This window comes from Rhododendron vialii, chromosome 3a (genome assembly GCF_030253575.1).
Source record: "Rhododendron vialii isolate Sample 1 chromosome 3a, ASM3025357v1".
Classification (NCBI taxonomy): Eukaryota; Viridiplantae; Streptophyta; class Magnoliopsida; order Ericales; family Ericaceae; genus Rhododendron; species Rhododendron vialii.
Genome location: NC_080559.1, coordinates 17,317,731 through 17,335,258, shown reverse-complemented (window position 1 = coordinate 17,335,258; position 17,528 = coordinate 17,317,731). Strand labels below are relative to the sequence as shown.

The window sequence follows — 17,528 nt, the reverse complement described above, 5'->3', positions numbered from 1 at the left end:
TCATACTTTCCCAAGCCATGGTGTACGCTTAAGATCTTGTCTCTTCCTACTGGATCTTGAATTACAGAATGAGCACTATTCAACCAAACTGAACATGGAGATCTTCAAATGAGGTATATGTACTACATGCAATTTTCGAAGCATCCTGAGCAATAAACCGCAATCTACATTGAAAGCAACGTCTACATACTTTAATTAAATCAATCAACAAACCAAAATTAAGCATTGGTGGTTTGTGTTATACTAGACATTTAATAAAGGTGCTACGAAGAGTGGGATTTATGCCCCTTTACCACACTTTTTCTGAGAAGTGTTAATGCAATTATCAATGTAGACCTAGAAAGCAGCATAAAGTTCATCCCCTATCAACCAATGAGATCACTTGCACCAGCTTTGGATTCAAGAAGATCGGCCATAGAATCGAAGAAACGAATGAATGGGGACACACTCTCAATAGCTACTCTACATATTGAGAAAGCGAAATAGAATAAGAAAGGCCATAGTGCCATACGCCCACAACAACAAGAATAATATGTCGATTTAAAAACGTTCAGGGAGGCTCATGGGGCTAGAACCATCAATCAATCATAGACCACAAAGAAGACATGGACTAAGAAAGAAGTGGACTCAGAAAAGTTTGTCAAATTGGATGCATAATAGATCATGAACACTTGGACACAACATCCATTTAGCGATCAATCAAATAAAATAACAGAAGAGATGCATGAAGACAACTCAAGACCTATAGTTACAATGGCAAAGTAAAAGAATTAGCTTTAGGAGGATAGTGGGCACTGTTTCTTTTCATAAACATGCACCATAATTTTATTAGAAAGGAAAGTTTTCTTGTTAATTTAGCATATGACAATCTGTGGCTAGCTGGATCCAATTACCCAATGCATCAAGAATACATGTCTCAAAGAAGAGTCGGGGACAACAATGAGATTAGCAACAGAAACTTCTAATGGCTGACATTTTTTCTAGGCTTTAGATGGAAGTTCAACTCCAAACATTGCAGGTGGCACAGTCCAACCCGATGGCCCAAATAATCTAATTACATGGTGAGGTATGCGTGCACATAATGAGTGATATGCATCGAGATAGTATACAAACCTTCTGGTACAAACTATCCATGGTAAGTTTAACACAGAGCTGCCTATCCAGAACTTCTTGAACAATAAATTTCTCTGACTCATCTCTTAGCCTCTCTGCCAACAAAAAATAACCATCACAAGCTAAATCTTCATAGGAATTACCAAATGTCTGGAAACAATCGGCCCACCGAAACAAGTCACGTGGGGTTATAAACCCGTGTTTCCTAGCAAAAACTTTACTACTCAGCCTATGCAACTGCAACTCTTTCATAACTTCAACCATTTTCTTGGCATAGCTTTCTTGAATCTTGCACCTCTTCTCTAATATTTTGCTCAACTCTCCCTTCATGGATTTTATCAACGTGGACCTCCACAAATCGGTTACGAAATGCTCGAGAAAGCATTTTACGCCTCCCATAAAAATTAGGCTGATTTTGAGTAGCAAACAGCATAAAATTAGGATGCGCACGAATAGTTTCATGTAGTTTGGGAATAAATATTGTCATCCAGCAACCTGTTCAATGCTTCCAACACATCAGATAAAGCCAGGTTAAGCTCATCCAGAACTATCCAGTACCCTTTCCGAACAGCCTTAACCAATGCGCCTTCATGGAATGTCAACCTCCCACTAGCGTTAGTGATGTAAGACCCCAGATATTCTTGAAGATCTATGTGTTCGTGGTTATTGATCCATACAAACTCATGACCAGTTATTTCAACAAGATATTGAACAAGTCTAGTCCTCCCACTAGACGTGGGCCCTATAGAACAGGATATCTTCCAACAAATATAGCATGCGCCAAGTTTTTTAAGTGCTCCTTAACGCTCTTAGTCAGGACATAGTTCTCCGACAAATTATCCAACTTGGACTTATCCCCAACTATCAAGTAACCATCGACAGGGACATTTGGCAGTATGTTTCCTCCGAGCAAAAATGATGAAATCATTTGGTTCATTAATTTAGCACTAGCCCCATCCAATAAAGTCAGGAAAAACATACAAAATCTGTAACAACTCCGATTTTTAGTAAATAAAAATCTCGTTGCTTATTCAAATTCTTTAATTTCTCTTGGATGGCTTTATAATTTTCTCGTTGATTTCTAATTGGATTTTAGCCCTTTAAAATTCGTTTCTTAATTAAAAGCCCTATTTGGCAAATATAGTTAGCTTCTAACCAATTAGTTGGATGAACCTATCTACCAATCCATTTAGTTACCTTTTAACCATTACCCATTGGACGATAAATGTTAGGAAAATCTTTATCCATTGGACAGTAGAAAATCTAGATTTTCTACCAAAACTACTTACTAAATTTTGTTAAAGTACCCATATATATAGTTATATATACATGCCTAAAAGGACATATAAGCATTATTTAAGTAGATATTACTTCACCCCATTAACCATTGGTCAATAACTACTAGGGAAAATATTACCCATTGGATAATAGATATAGTCTTACCAACAAGTACTAGGGTTTATTAAATAAAACATTTTCTAGATTTCCCATGTGATGATATACTTATATATATATATATATATATATGTGTGTGTGTGTGTGTGTGTGTGTGTGTGTACCTAGTAGATTTAATACCCTAGATTTTCTAAGTACATAATTTAATTTTATAATAAGAACATGTGCCAATTTGGATTATTTTAATAAAGGATTTTGATCTTATAATTTTTTTATGGGATATTGGGAAATCTACCTAGATTGCATGGTACACACTTATATATATATATATATATATATATATATATATATATATATATATATATATATATATATATATATATATACACACACACAAAAGGGGGCGGAAGCACAGACACAGTAGGAGAACATGGGTATTATCAGAGTAAGGTAGATACAGAATGGGGTGTGATATCCCAAAAGGAGGAGGTGACTGAGATATTTATAGAAAAGTGACTGAAGAAATCAATCAGTTAATCAACAATAGTAAAAGCAAAAGTTAAAATTGAATGATGCGTTTAATTGAAAAGGAATCAATTATGAATAGTTAAATCCGTGGGTGAATAGTACCATGAACAGTAATGAATAGTAATTCGGATGAATAGTGCAATTATATGATAGCTCTATAGTTGAGTATAGAATAACTTAATATGAACAAAAGTATGAACAAAAGTAATTACTGGAACTGTAATTCAATTGCTGAATTAAAACAGTACATGAATGGTTTACCGGTTTACAAAGGAAGCTGGAGTAGATTGATACTCAGCGATTAACTGGGATAGAAGAGTATATTCAGAACTCTAATAACTTTGTAGAAGAGTATCTAAAATATCTCTGAGTTAACTCTTGAGAGCAAGAATTCAATTAACTCTGTAATTGGTTCTTATTGCCTATTTCTACTACATTACTCTTGGATCCTTTTATAGACTAAGGTCCTGAGTATTACAATTAATTCAATCACGTGACTTTTCCTCTTTCGGTGGAGAAATGATGACTAAAGTGACTGAGTAGTCCTGCTTTCGGTGCTGGTGGGACCAAAAGTAGAAATAATTGATGACTGTTGCTGCTTTCGGTGTAGATGGCCAAAAGCAATTATTGACTGCTGACAGTTGGTGGAGAATGGCCAAAAGTAATAACATATTTAATGACTTGTTGACTATATGGGATGCCACTATGCAAATGGGTCCTGAGCATCTTGAAAAGCGGACCCATATGGGTTTTTGCAGGATGTTGCTGTAGCTGACTCTTCAGATGAATTGTCATCTTCTTCTTGACTGGCTTGAGCAATTAATTGTTGAGCTAACATCAATAACTGTGAACACTTAGTTTTTGACTTGGATTTTGACTGTATGAGAGAACTTGGAGTTGGACTTCCAAGTCTGATGGTGGAAAATGTTGGTGAACTTGGTTCAGGAAGAACTGCTTTCTGTTTATTCGGGTGAACCTGTGTAATTGGAACTGGAGCTTTAACTGGAGTTGGAACTTTGACTGGGAATTCTTCTTTGACTTGTTCAATGATTCGTTGATGCTTGTATGCACTCCACCATTTTACCAAATACTGGCGAGTAACTGTTTTGTTATTGATGTTGTATCGCCATTTGAAGATCCATGGTACCTTGTATTTTGCCATGAATAGTAGGAGAATAGGAAATTGACTAGTGTGATGGTTGACTGGGTATAAAGTGGAAAAATAGTTGACTTGATCCATGAGTTCAATTGGGAATAGTTCAGGAATAGCGCCATTTTGGTGCCACCATCTAGAGAACCAAGATGGAATTACTGATTTGAATTTGTGATCAAATGAGAAAAACCAGGAGTGGGTAGATGATTCATTTTCATGGAGGATGACTTTGAACCAAGAATCAATATAATCATAGTAATTATATTGAATCGGGTGACCAGGGAGATTTCTGAGCAAAGATGGGTGTCCCCATTCATCAAGACTGACTATATTGTGGATGTAGAGGGAATGGTAGATGACTTTATTTGGATTGACTCTATCAGTAATAGGTTTGATTACAATTGACTTGTGGTGGAGAAGAATGTTTTTGTAAAAAAGAAGGGTTTTATCTGGGTGAGCAGGAATGAAATGCCAACCTGGAGGAAAAAAGGCTTTGACTAATTCGAGGGGGCTGTGAATATTTTTGTGGACTGGTTCAATGGAAAATAAATTAGTTGCAACTGGTTTGAGAACATATTCAGTGGTGCTTGCTGGGTAAGTAGATTTTTGTTGACTTAGTTGGATGGACTGGTTTGAAGAAAAGGGATCCATTGTGGATGGTGTAATAGTGTGACTAGAGGAAGGAGTGTATGCAAGTGCAGAACTGTAACTGGTCTTGGGGATTTGCCCAAGAACTTGGTACCTGTTGCCGCAATCTGCTAGAGGAAGTGCAAGCTGGTTTTTTGTAGGTAAAGCTAGATTCTTGCTTTTGTCTGTCATTGTAAGACTAAAATTGGGTTGTTTGTAAGTATGATGAATAATGAATGCTGTTGGAAAATGGCTTTAAATAGCTGAGAAGTACTTTTTGATGAATGAGATACTATTATGATTTGTTAAATAAAAATTCTCTGGTAAGAAAATCAGGGATAGAATTTTGGTCTCCATTAATATATTCAATATCAAAATCAAAAATACTTAAAATTGACTGCCACCTGGCAAAGATCTGTTTACTAGCTATGTTCTTAACATCTTGTTCCAGAACATATTTTGCACTTTTACAATCAATTTTGACTAAAAACTTTTGGTTTAATATATCATCTTGAAATTTTGAAATACATAAAACTAGTGCTAAAATTTCTTTTTTAATGGTACTATAATTGCTTTGTGCTTTATTCCAAAGACCAGAATGAAAACGAACAATTTGTTCAGGGGAACTAGAATTGACTTTTTGTAGGAGGATGCCACCATAACCAATATCTGAGGCATCAGTTTGGATAACTTTAAAAGAATTGACTGTAGGAATACCTAGACATGGTAATGTCTTAACATATTTTTTGACTTGCTGGACTATGGAAGTGTGTAGAGATGACCAAGGAGGGGGTTTGTCTTTTAATCTTTCAAATAGTACGTGGTTGACATGTCTTCCTAAGATCTTTATAGAATTCTGCTATGTAATTTAAAGATCCTAAAAATCTTTGTAATTGATTTTTGTCAGTAATTTCATCAGGAAATTTATCAGCAAATTGAATTGCTCTACTAATTGGTACTATGGTAGACTGATGAATGTCGTATCCTAAAAATCTTATTTTAGTTTGAAATAATTTAATTTTAGGGGCAGAAATGACTAAACCATTATTTTTAATGGTATTGACAAATGTATTTAAGTGTTTCCAATGTTCATCAATAGAATTGGAAAAGATGAGAACATCATCTATGTAAACAAGGATGAATTGACTGAATGGGTTAAATATTTCATTCATGATATTTTGGAATTCACTTGGTGCATTTTTTAATCCAAAAGGCATTACATTCCATTCGTAATGTCCAAAAGGTGTAGTAAATGCTGTTTTGTACCTATCATTGGATGTAACTGGATCTGCCAAAATCCACTTTTTAAATCAAATTTTGAAAAGATGACTACATTGCTTAATCGGTTGATTAAATCTTTTTTATTAGGTATTGGGTATCTGATCCATTCTAGTACTTCATTTAATGGTTTGTAATTAATAACTAGTCGTGGTACGCCTCTTTCTTTTTCTGCATTTTTATTGACATAGAAAGCTGGACATGACCATGGTGATTTACTTTTTTGAATGATGTTATTACTTAGTAATTCATTAATTTCTTTCTTGCAAGTTTCCATTACTTCAGGGTTCATTTGAATAGGTCTGGATTTTGTAGGGATTTGATTTTCATTAAATTCTTTTACGTATGGGAGATTTACTATGTACTTTTTCCGATGCCAAAAGGCACTAGGAAGGTTAGAACAAACTTCTTTTACTAGTTTTTCTTTAAATTGTTCAATTTTTTGATTAAGATTTTTATCAGTAAGGTATTGTTCAACTAATTTATATCTGATTTCATTATGTAGGAATCTTAGTTGATTTTCTTTCTGATTTAAAGAAGGTATAGGGTAGTTTTTAATTTGCTTTAATTCACGGAATTCTGGTTTTGTTAAAAATTTAAATATTACTTGTTGACCAAAAGGTTTAGTGGTAATTCCTTCGTGATTAGTTGTAAAAAGATAAAGTAAACAAATAAAAGGTGTTCCTAAAATCACCTTATCAGTTAGGTCTTGGACCAACACAAAAGAAGTTCTAAAACAAACTTCATCTTGACAAATATGTACTTTGGGTAATTTATAGTTAATTTGCATTTTACTACCATTTGCAGAACTCAATTGTTCAGTTGTTTTGTGAAAATACATAGTAGGAACCAAACCTTCTTGAATGCAATTAAGGTCTGCTCCTGTGTCAATAAGAGCACTAACTTCAATTTTGAAATCATGTACTACTAATTTAACTTTAGCATACCATTTTTGGTAGCAATCCTGGTAATTAGTATCTTCTTCATTCTGAGTCTTTAACTGATTGTCAGATTCTTTTAATTTGGTAATTTCTTTTTTAATAAGATTAACTTCTTGTCTGAGATTTGGTACAGTAGTTTGTTTAATAATTTGATTTGATTCTAATTTAGTAGGGGATTGACCTGATACTTTATGGGGACTAAATTTTGTTTTTCTCTTTGTAATTGTTGTAATTGTATTAACTTTTTTATAATATTTTTCTAGGTATTGGAAAAAATAGATTTCAATTCTTATTTCTGTCATGAAATTTTTCCATTGAGCAATTATCTTGGTTTGTCTGGACTGTGAATATTTATCAGCATAGTTTTTTCTTTTTTGTTTATTTTCTTTTGACTTAAATTCTTTGTATAATTTATCAAAATCAATTTTAAAATCTTTATGTAAAACTGTTAAACTCGGGTCAATTTCTTCAAAGTCTGTTTGAGTTGGAGACCCTTGGGAGGTGTCTTCATCTTCAAATTTTGACTGTGTAGAATAACAGGGTTTACTAATTTGTGAACTTGACTCGACACCTTTTAGTTTAATGCTCGGATCAAGTAAATTTTTGTCTTTCCTAGACATGGTGACTGATCTGTCAATAGCAATTGAGCTATTTGACCTACTTAATTCTCTGATTTTCAGAGGAGGGTTTGTTCTTTGTTGATCAAAACTTATCCTAACTGTACCTTCTAGGTATTGTTGAATATAATCTAGATCAATCGTGTCATTCTGGAGTTTCTGTGGGAAACTCTCATTTTCACTAAGCCAACTGGCTGGTAACTGGATATCATTCCAGGAAATGGTTTTGAGTACTTGAATATTGGCATTTGTGCTGCTTTGAATAAGGACAGTTTTGTCTTTTGGACTTTTAACTAGTGCATGAATGTTTAAATTAGTTTTCATACATTTGTAATAAAGACGGTAAATTAATGCAATTGACTGACTTCCTTCAAGCATTTGAGTGATTGCTCCAGCAGTTTGAATATTTAATGTTAATGCTTTTAGAATATTTTTATCCTTTAAACTAAGGGGTAAATCAGGATAACAGTTAAAATAAACTGGACCATTATGTAGACTTGATTCCATTAATCCTAACAGACTGTCACTGTAGACAGTGAATCTACTGTCTCTTAAAGACAGAAGTACAGAGGAATTTAATCCTTTTCTTTTTTAATGGTTTAATGGCTACTTGTATTAATCCTACATGAATATAATTATATCCTCTATCGAGGTGGTGTTTGACTGACTGTTGACTAAGAAGAGAACATCTCTCTTCATGTTTAGTAATAGCAAAAACATGTTCTGCTGTTTTAGCTACTTGGTCAGTGCAAAAGGTATTGTTTAAAAAACTTGATTTGTAAATTTCTTTTACTAGAATTTTGGGAATATTCCAATTAGTTAATCCTGTATCTAGATCTTGATACTCATGTTCTTCTTGGTTGACTATGTCCGACAACTCAGATAAATTAGCCATTGAAGAACTGGCTGAAGAACTACACTTGAATAATCTGTTCATTGTGTTTATTCTTAAAGATTCTTCTTTTAGTAATTTACTCCTAAAGTCTTCTCGTTTAGTATTTTAATCCTAAATTACCCTGATAAAGATATACCCCACTTAACACATACCCATAGCCTACTGAACACATACCCTAAGTTTTTTCCCAACCCCTAACTGCCCACCTGGGACTTACTCACGGGGACTTTTACGGATTACTACAGGGTGGCTCAAAATGGGTGGCCAGTGCAAGGTGCTCGACCAAAGGTAACTAGAATTAATCTACCAATTGAAAATACAGCAGGAATAAAAGAACTAAACGAAAGATCAGGAGGAACAAATCAACTTACAGTTTACTCAGTGTTTAATCCTTCAACAATTTTCTACTTGGCTCTGATACCAAAAGGGGGCGGAAGCACAGACACAGTAGGAGAACATGGGTATTATCATGTATATATATATATATATATTATTACAAAGTACACATGTGTTTATTAGAATAGTTTAATAGGAAAATCTTGACTTAAAATCTAGTAGATCACATAGTACCTATGTACTTTTATATATACTTGGTCATACTCATAAATATATATATATATATATATATATATATATTGTACAAGAGAGAGAGAGAGAGAAAGAGATGGCCGAGAGAGAGAGGAGGGAGAGAGAGGAGGAGAGAAAAAGAGAGGGAGATTTGGTTGTACCTTGACTTGATCTTCCATGATCTTCTTACATCCTTTCAATCTTGGGTTATATACTTCTCCAAGCAAGATCTACCTTCCATTGTCCTTATTAATCAATAAATTTTTGTACAACCCTACTTTCTTCCACAAAATCTTCCAAACTAACCCTAGAAGTATAAAATCTAGCCATGCAAGCCTAGAACTAGGAAGAAGATATACAAGTAACCCCATAACCTAACCCATCAAGCTTTCAATCAAGCTTGACAAGTGAAAGAAATCAAAAATAGAGAGAGAGAGAGAGATTTCGGGTGGAGAGGGAAAGAGACAAGCCTTGGCCTATAAGTAGCAAGCCATTCCAAGCTTAAACTGACACCTTCACTCCTTGCTCCAACTTCTCTCTAGAATTTATAAGCTTCTTTTGTTCCAAAGTTCAAGTTTCTTGAGTTTTCTTGAAGTTCCTGAGAGCTACCACCAAACCACCTCCAAAAACCACCTCTAGATCTTTAAAGTAGCCTAGTTTAGTTAGAAAAGTTGTTTCTAGGAAGAGAAAATCCATCTCTCTTCCTTTCGAAGCAAACCGGAGCCGTTACGCCGCCAAACCGACGACCTATTCTCAAAACCGACCAACTGCCAAGAAGTAAGGTAGAGTCTCTTGTCCACTAAACCCAAGTATAGTGTAGAACCATATGTTGAGAAATAGGATGTCCCTACTCTTTAGTTCAAAGTATAACTTGAAGTATTTTTAAGTAGATAAGGTTATCTATCGTTTATTATGTTTAGAATGTATGATGGTTAACAAACTCGTTTTGCTAATGGTGGTATGAACGTGTTGAATAATGAACTTTTACTTCAATAAACATGTGTTGTTTTGAACTTTCCACAAAAGAGGAAAGAATGGATTTTTTTTGAAAGATAGAAACTTATCGCTTGTTTAAAAGTATTCGTATTTTGATCTTTAGGATGGTTATGAGCATGCATACATGAATTGCTTGTATTACTTGTGGTATAATATTGAGTAGGATGATCTTGTTAGTTTAAGATTACAATGAATGATTTATGATTACATGTGAAGTCTTACCGCGGAGTCGATGCATGAAAACGAGACACGGAAATCGAGAAAGTAGAACATGACACCTAGGGTGTGGTTAAAGAAAAGGCGTGTTTTGAAAAGGTGAAATGTTTTGAAAACCGCAATGTGGCCGGACGTGGTAACCCATTGTGTGGTGTGTGTTTTGTGTGCCAATGGGAAGCCGGGACGGCGGAACCATTGCGAGGATACTTGGGAGACCGGAACGGTGGAACCGAGGTTGAGTGTGTGGCTTGGTTATCCGTGGAGAGGAGCCAATGCAAAAGTGTGCCAATGGGAACCCGGTGCGGCGGAACCAATGTGAGGATACTCGGGAGACCGGAATGGCGGAACCGAGGTTGGGTGTGTTAAAAACGATTTTGGAAATGTTGATATGAATATGAAATGTGGAAAAATGGTGACACGGTCTACGAGGAGTCGCGTAGGAGAAACCTGGACAATCATGGACACCAATGCTAGTTTGGATATGTGGATGTGTCATTGTTAACCGTTTTGTTGAATATGTATGAACTATGTAGAAATCATTGATTATATGTTCATATTGATTGTAAGTTACGAGTTAGAGGGTTTGGGTTACTCTATTGAGCCTTTGTAGCTCACAGTGTTACCTTTTGGTGACCCTGACATATTATATTGGTGGCGACGCCGGTATAATGTGTCAGACCTCATAGATGAACATGGTGATCTATACACTTTGGAGGCCTTTGGAGCCGAAGAGCTAGCTAGGATGGAGGAAGAAGCGGAGTAGTAGATAGGAACCCTAGTTCCCTCCCTTATTTGAATAAAAGTACTTTTGTAAGGATCATGATGTAATATTGAGCCAGACTCCATTTATTTTCAATGAAATTGTCTATTTAACGTTCCCTAAATTCGGGGCGTTACAAAATCTGTCAGAGAGGGCTTTCAGAAATCTATTCTTCTTGCCTTCTTTGTGTAAGTTCATGGTAAAGAGACCTTAAACTGTATTGGGGCTTCTGATTCGCCCATCCTGCAGCCTTTCTTCAGATTCCTTCTTAACAGCTTTATAGAAATGGACTATTTGCTTAATGATTTCAACATTTGAATGTCTGTCATCCAAAAATTGATTTATGAACATAATTAAGTCTTAATCATCTACAAAGTATTCCATAAATCTGCTCCGCAATGAGTAGGGCAAATCTCCCTTTCCAGGATGTTGGGATGTCTATGGACATAATCAATATCACCTGTTTCAGCTAAACAGAGTAAATGTTCTCTTCTTCAAGAACGCCAATAACTCTCTGCAATGTCTCCAGAGGTGCCAAATTCACCTCATCGAACAAAATCCAATCGCCATTTCTAAGAGTAGTCACGAAAGCTCCCTCTACAAATGAAAATATCATTCCGGCTGAATCATTCATTTGTGCACGAGCAGTTTCAAGTTTCAAAGAAAAACCTTCCAAGCTTTCATTAGTTCTTCTCCTAAAGGTCTTTTTCGCTTGGTACCAGGCCCAGATCTTCCTATTTCAAGTATCTTCCGAACACCCTTTTGAAACCTATTTAAAAACATCTTCCAGTTCTTATCGTTCACAAATTTCTTTCGACGAACAAGAAAATCCTCATTATCCTGAATAGCAACAACCAATAACACAAGTCAATAATTCCAACTGAAGAAGTTGAGAAGTGAGATGAAAAGCACCAAAACATAACAAACCAACAAATACATTTGAAGGAAATGCATTGGTAAAAAGATTATCAAACTCTTTATAAGAGGAATGCACACAAATTGGGCATTCATAGGTTTAAATCCTCCTAACAAATCAGCATCACTTTGTTGGCTTAAATTCTGGTCCAAAAACAAATTGATGATAAGTCAAAATCATGAATGCACGACAAACAACTTCTAAGAACATTAATAGATATGAGATGAACTTACCAAGACAGCAAGTTTCTGACCCAGTCTCAAGGCCAGACTCTGCATAAGAGTAGTGTTCCCAGTACCAGTTTCACCCACCAAAAGAACAGGCTCAATTAACTTAACAGAGGAACTATCTTCTCAAGAACATGTATTGCACTACGAATTTCAAAAAAAGGTTTTCTCTCATAATGAACTGCAACCACCAAGTTAAATCATATCAGCAAAGAAGCTAAAACGATACAGAAGAACACAAAATCGGTTCCATGCACTCACTGCTTTTTGAGCGCGTTGGAGAGTAACTCATCCAATATGTAAATTTGAGCACAGCTCCTGCAAGTTGTGACTATGAGGAACAATTGATAGCATGTCATCATAAGGTTGTGTGTGGATCAAGGATTTCTTTGGGAAGTGCAGAGGGATTAGTGACAGAATAGACAACATGATGGATTTTTCTTCACAAATTCAAGGTTGGTTTCCCTTTCCTTTTTGTCCCCTCCACACACCACTCCACAAATCCTTTATCCAAACACAGCCTAAAGTAAGATGTTGCATATAGAATAGTGAAAACCTGGATCACAGGCTTATTAACAGGATACAAAGTCTCTGCAGCAGAAATGGGCAGTGCCCACATCTTCGCAATGCATTTCATGATATTAGCGGATTATCCATGGAAGTTGTGAAAGATGCCAAAATATCCTAAGAAACAATTGGAAAATACAATTAACTACTACCCCCAGTTACAAAAAACCAATCAGCCGCGAAAGAGTACAGACAACAGTTCTAAACCTCTTTATAAATACAGCTACACACATAAGTTGACAGACGATCCCTGCCGACACTAAATCCCAGAGCATCAATCCTATTGCACCATTTCATTAGATCCCTGCAGTTGTAGAGCGATAAATAGAAATATTTAAATTGTATAACAAATAAATTGTGGAGCGATGATAAAGTCGCCTAACATAGGTCATATACTCTATAACAGCCAAGTACATTTGCAGAAAAAGTGAACAAAGTTACCACCCTAGGGAGAATCTGCTAAGAGAACTGGAAGAATAACCAGAGATCTTGCAAGCCAATTAACCCTATCAAAAGTCTCGGCCAGAATAAACAATAGATGTCAAAGGACAAAAAACTCCAGCCAACAACTAAAACATATAGAACTTGCCTACCAATGAGTCTCTCAGCCAGTGACTTCAAATCTGGATAGTATGCTTTCACTATGCTTATCAAGTCATCACCACTCGGGGTTCCAATCATCACTCTCCTCCAAAGAGCATTGAGAGCACTCTGACTACCAGATAAAAAATTCTAGCTCTAGATGCTCGAGTAAAGTAGAAACCTTTAGTTTAGTTAGAACAATTAGTTTAGCAACAAGTACAAAATCATTTACTGACTCCCTCTCTCTAGACATGGACATTATATTCATATAAAAATATACATATAAATGTGTACATTTAAGTTGACTTTCTCTGCGAATGAAATATATGGTTTCCCTGGTTAATAAATCAGGGTGATTGCCTTGCGTAGCAACAACTACATAAAAGCCAACGTATAAAAGGTTAGGGCGCATTAGTGTAAGAGAGTGTAAAAAGAGTTCAAAAGTGTGGGAAACGCTTTTTCAGACTTTTTAACTATGTACCCTATATGAGAAGCAAAAAACCTGAAATCACTCTTTATGACCCACATTTCGCTCCTAAGGACCCCTTGCAAATGAACCCACCTCCTTTCATTTTTTACTTTTAAAACAAGTTTCGAATAGGGCTCATTCAATCAAGTTTAGGAACTGAGTTTTTAAAAAATAGAGTAGTTCAACAGCGAAACTATAGCCATCTAATTCATTAAGTGTGTCTGATAAACCATTCATGAAGCATATATAGTAGTAGCAACTATCAAAAAATATGAACGTGTAATCCAACAACTTTTTAATAAATTTCATTTGCTAGTGTAGACACCCTATTCTGGACTGTCCAGATTAGTTTACTTACGGTCTTTGATTCCCCGATGATGATCAAGGTCAAGAACACCCTGAGATTGTTGGCGTGTTTGAGCCTTGAGTGTTCCGAACCTCATTCAAACCATCGTCGAAACCCTTTCCAAACCCTTCAAGCCAGATCCAAATGGCCTCAGCAAAACCCTACTAGCTTACGTTGGTACTGTTCTGGCATGCGCTAGTAAACTGCCACGTGTTAGTTATCGACCGTTGACTCAGTTACCACTGGCGCATGCAGGTACCTAGATGGCGTACCCCGGTCAAAGCCCGTCAAATATCACTATTCAACCACGTGCACCAGACTTTTGCGGCCACCCCAGTACGATGAACAGTTTTCTGATGATTATAATTGTGCAGGGATGTTCCCCCTTCTCCCACAAGCCCTTTCATGCAAGTCCCATGCATTTAATGCATGAGAGGCTCCCTCTCTAACCCAACCAGCCTCAACCAGCTTGGTTACCACCCCCCTTCAGTCATCCCTTGGCCTATAAATACCCCCTTGCATTTATAAGCAATGGGTTAACCACCATAAAAGTTTTCAAGCCCTTCTCTATTTCATTCCCCTTGTTTCTTTGCTTCCTCTTCTTCCATTGAAAAAGTAAGCAAGGAAGCTCTTTTCCACATACCATAGCACCCTTACATTTATCATCCATCCTATATACCCTAAGTTCAAGGCTCCAACATTCCATCAAACTCAATCCAAATGTATATCACCTTTGTAAAGTCTTTCTGTTCTGACCCATGAGGGGGGCTGGTAGGGTCAAGGCTGGTAATCTATACCAGTCCTAGCCCTAAAGCTGGTAGAGTTTCAAAGATCGTGTGTGGTGGTCAGTGGCGCACGCCAGTAGGAATGAGCCGTACGCCAGTAGGAATGAGCCGTACGCCAGTAGGAATGAGCTGTATGCCGGTTGTGGTAGTACATGCAATACTGGCGTGGGGATCGTTGATCATCCATTTTATGCCTTTCTTTTCATATTGACACCTTACTGCATGCTAATAACCAGTTTACAGCTTTTTGTATTTTAGGACTGTGTAGTTGTTGTGTGTTTCTTCTGATTTTAGAAGGCCATCTGGGATCCTTCTGGTCATGTTCCAGAGCCCAGATGATGCAAAGCCAAGCACTAGATAAATGATGCAATTGGCGTACGACACCTTGTGACTGGCGTACGACAGTTGTATCAAGGTCCAGGTGTAACGACCCGCTCCATCTTTGTACAATATTGTCCGCTTTGGACGCCCAAAGCCCATAGACTTCCCAGTAGGTTACCCATCCCTGGATTATCCCAGATGAGCACGCTTAACTGTGAAGCTCCTATGTGCTTTGGCCCGCCCTCACGGCTTTAAAAGGCCTTGTACAAGTAGGAGGGATCTTTCTTTATAAACCATGACTTGCCCCCTCCCGTCCGAACGGAGCCTGCTTCCTATAGTATCGCCGGCCACCGGAAAGTGGGGTGTCACAATCTACCCCCTTTAGGGATGCAACGTCCTCGTTGCACAGGCCCAGCAACCTCCCCTAGGGTCCGTGGTAGCAGAGCGCATCCTACTCACCACTTTGCCCAGGGCGAGGCTCTGACACCATTTGTAACGACCCACTCCATCTTTGTACAATATTGTCCACTTTGGACGCCTAAAGCTCATAGACTTCCCAGTAGGTTACCCATCCCTGGACTATCCCAAGATGAGCACGCTTAACTGTGAAGCTCCTATGCGCTTTGGCCCGCCCTCACGGCTTTAAAAGGCCTTGTACAAGTAGGAGTGATCTTTCCTTATAAACCATGACTTGCCCCCTCTCGTCTGGACGGAGCCTGCTTCCTGCAGTACCGCCGGCCACCGGAAATCGGGGTGTCACACCAGGGGCTGGCCCTTGCATGGCAACTAAGCCTTGGACTCTATTCGTTTCCTTACACTATTTATGGGGTGTTTTGTTCATTTTATTTCTCTAGATCCATTCTTGTTGTCTATATCTGTATTTATTCTGCCATATTATCTGTAAAATTTGTCCTGGGTGTGCACTGGTCCTCTCCAGAGCCCAGAGGGTTGAAAATAAGAGTTGAGGTTTTGAGAATACTGGCGCATGCCAGTTATGATGTATACTCCACCCAAGTTCATTAAATTTGACGGAAAAGAGGGCAGCGCCCAAGAGCATGTGGTTCGCTTCATCAAAACACTTGGGGCCCATTCCGGTGACCATAACCTTCGCCTTCGCGAGTTCTCAAAATCCTTTACCTCATGAGCATACACCTGGTATGTGAATCTTAAGCCTTATTCGATCGAAACTTGGGAAGAAATGGTAAACAAGTTTTACACTAAATCCTTCCAAGTCCGCGAGAAGGTCACTACCTTGTCCCTCGTGAAGGAAACTCAGCATAAGAGAGAGGATATCATTGACTACATCAAGCGCTTTCAAGACAAAACTGTGGACTGCCACAAGCCAGTGAGCGAGTCACACTTAGTCGAAATATGCATTGACGGAATTCTGTGCGACTATCGTGTCTTCTTGATGAACATTAAGATCCCGACCTTCTCAGCTCTCATTGAGGCAACTTATAACCTGCGCCATACAGTAAAGCCACCCTCCAGGGACAACTAGAAGTCTAACCGCTCTATCACAGTCGCTACTGCCTCTTCCGCCCAACAGTCACACAAGAGGCAGGGGGTGGTAGCGACGGTGGCAGTCACAGGAAGCGAAGGGATAAAGAACCAGCTGAGGCCCCAGAATATCCATGCAGCATAGAAGAAGTAAAGGCGTTAGTGGAACAATAGGTCACTGACGATGTGCTCAGGTTGCCTGAAATGGAACACGAACCATCGCGGCAGGATCATGAGAGTCCGAGATACTGTGTTTACCACAAGCACACAAAGCATCCAACAAGCGATTGTTGGACCCTAAGGAGGATCTTCAAGAGAAAGCAGGAAACCAATCAGCTGAGGGTTGGACCGGCCGCCCTAATGACGTGCGCGAACATCCCTACCCTGAGCACGAGCGAGCCATCCATATGGCTGCTTGTTATAACTTCTTCGCTGAAGAGGATGAGCACACGGATGAAGAAGTCTGTATGACTTCCTATTACGATCACTTGGATGAAATTGCCTCTTATGAGCAGCCAAGGGTCATCCCCGACCCTGACGCTGCAGTTAAGGTGTTGCAAGGAAGCACTAAGTTCAAGGCGTTCTATGACGCGCTGGGCTTCACAGCCGCGGCTAGAACAGAAATCACCAAGTCCACCGTGAACATCGCCGAAGCATACCAGCAGGCATGCATGGCTACGAATGGCTCGGTGCCGCGAACCATCTAAGAAGGAGCTAACTCCATCACCT

The 17,528-nt window shown here is 38.0% G+C and overlaps 1 pseudogene; it reads right to left on the bottom strand.

The window, feature by feature from the left end:
* Window positions 1-628: 628 nt before the first annotated feature.
* On the bottom strand, window positions 629-12,848 carry LOC131321168 (midasin-like; annotated as a pseudogene).
* Window positions 12,849-17,528: the final 4,680 nt, after the last annotated feature.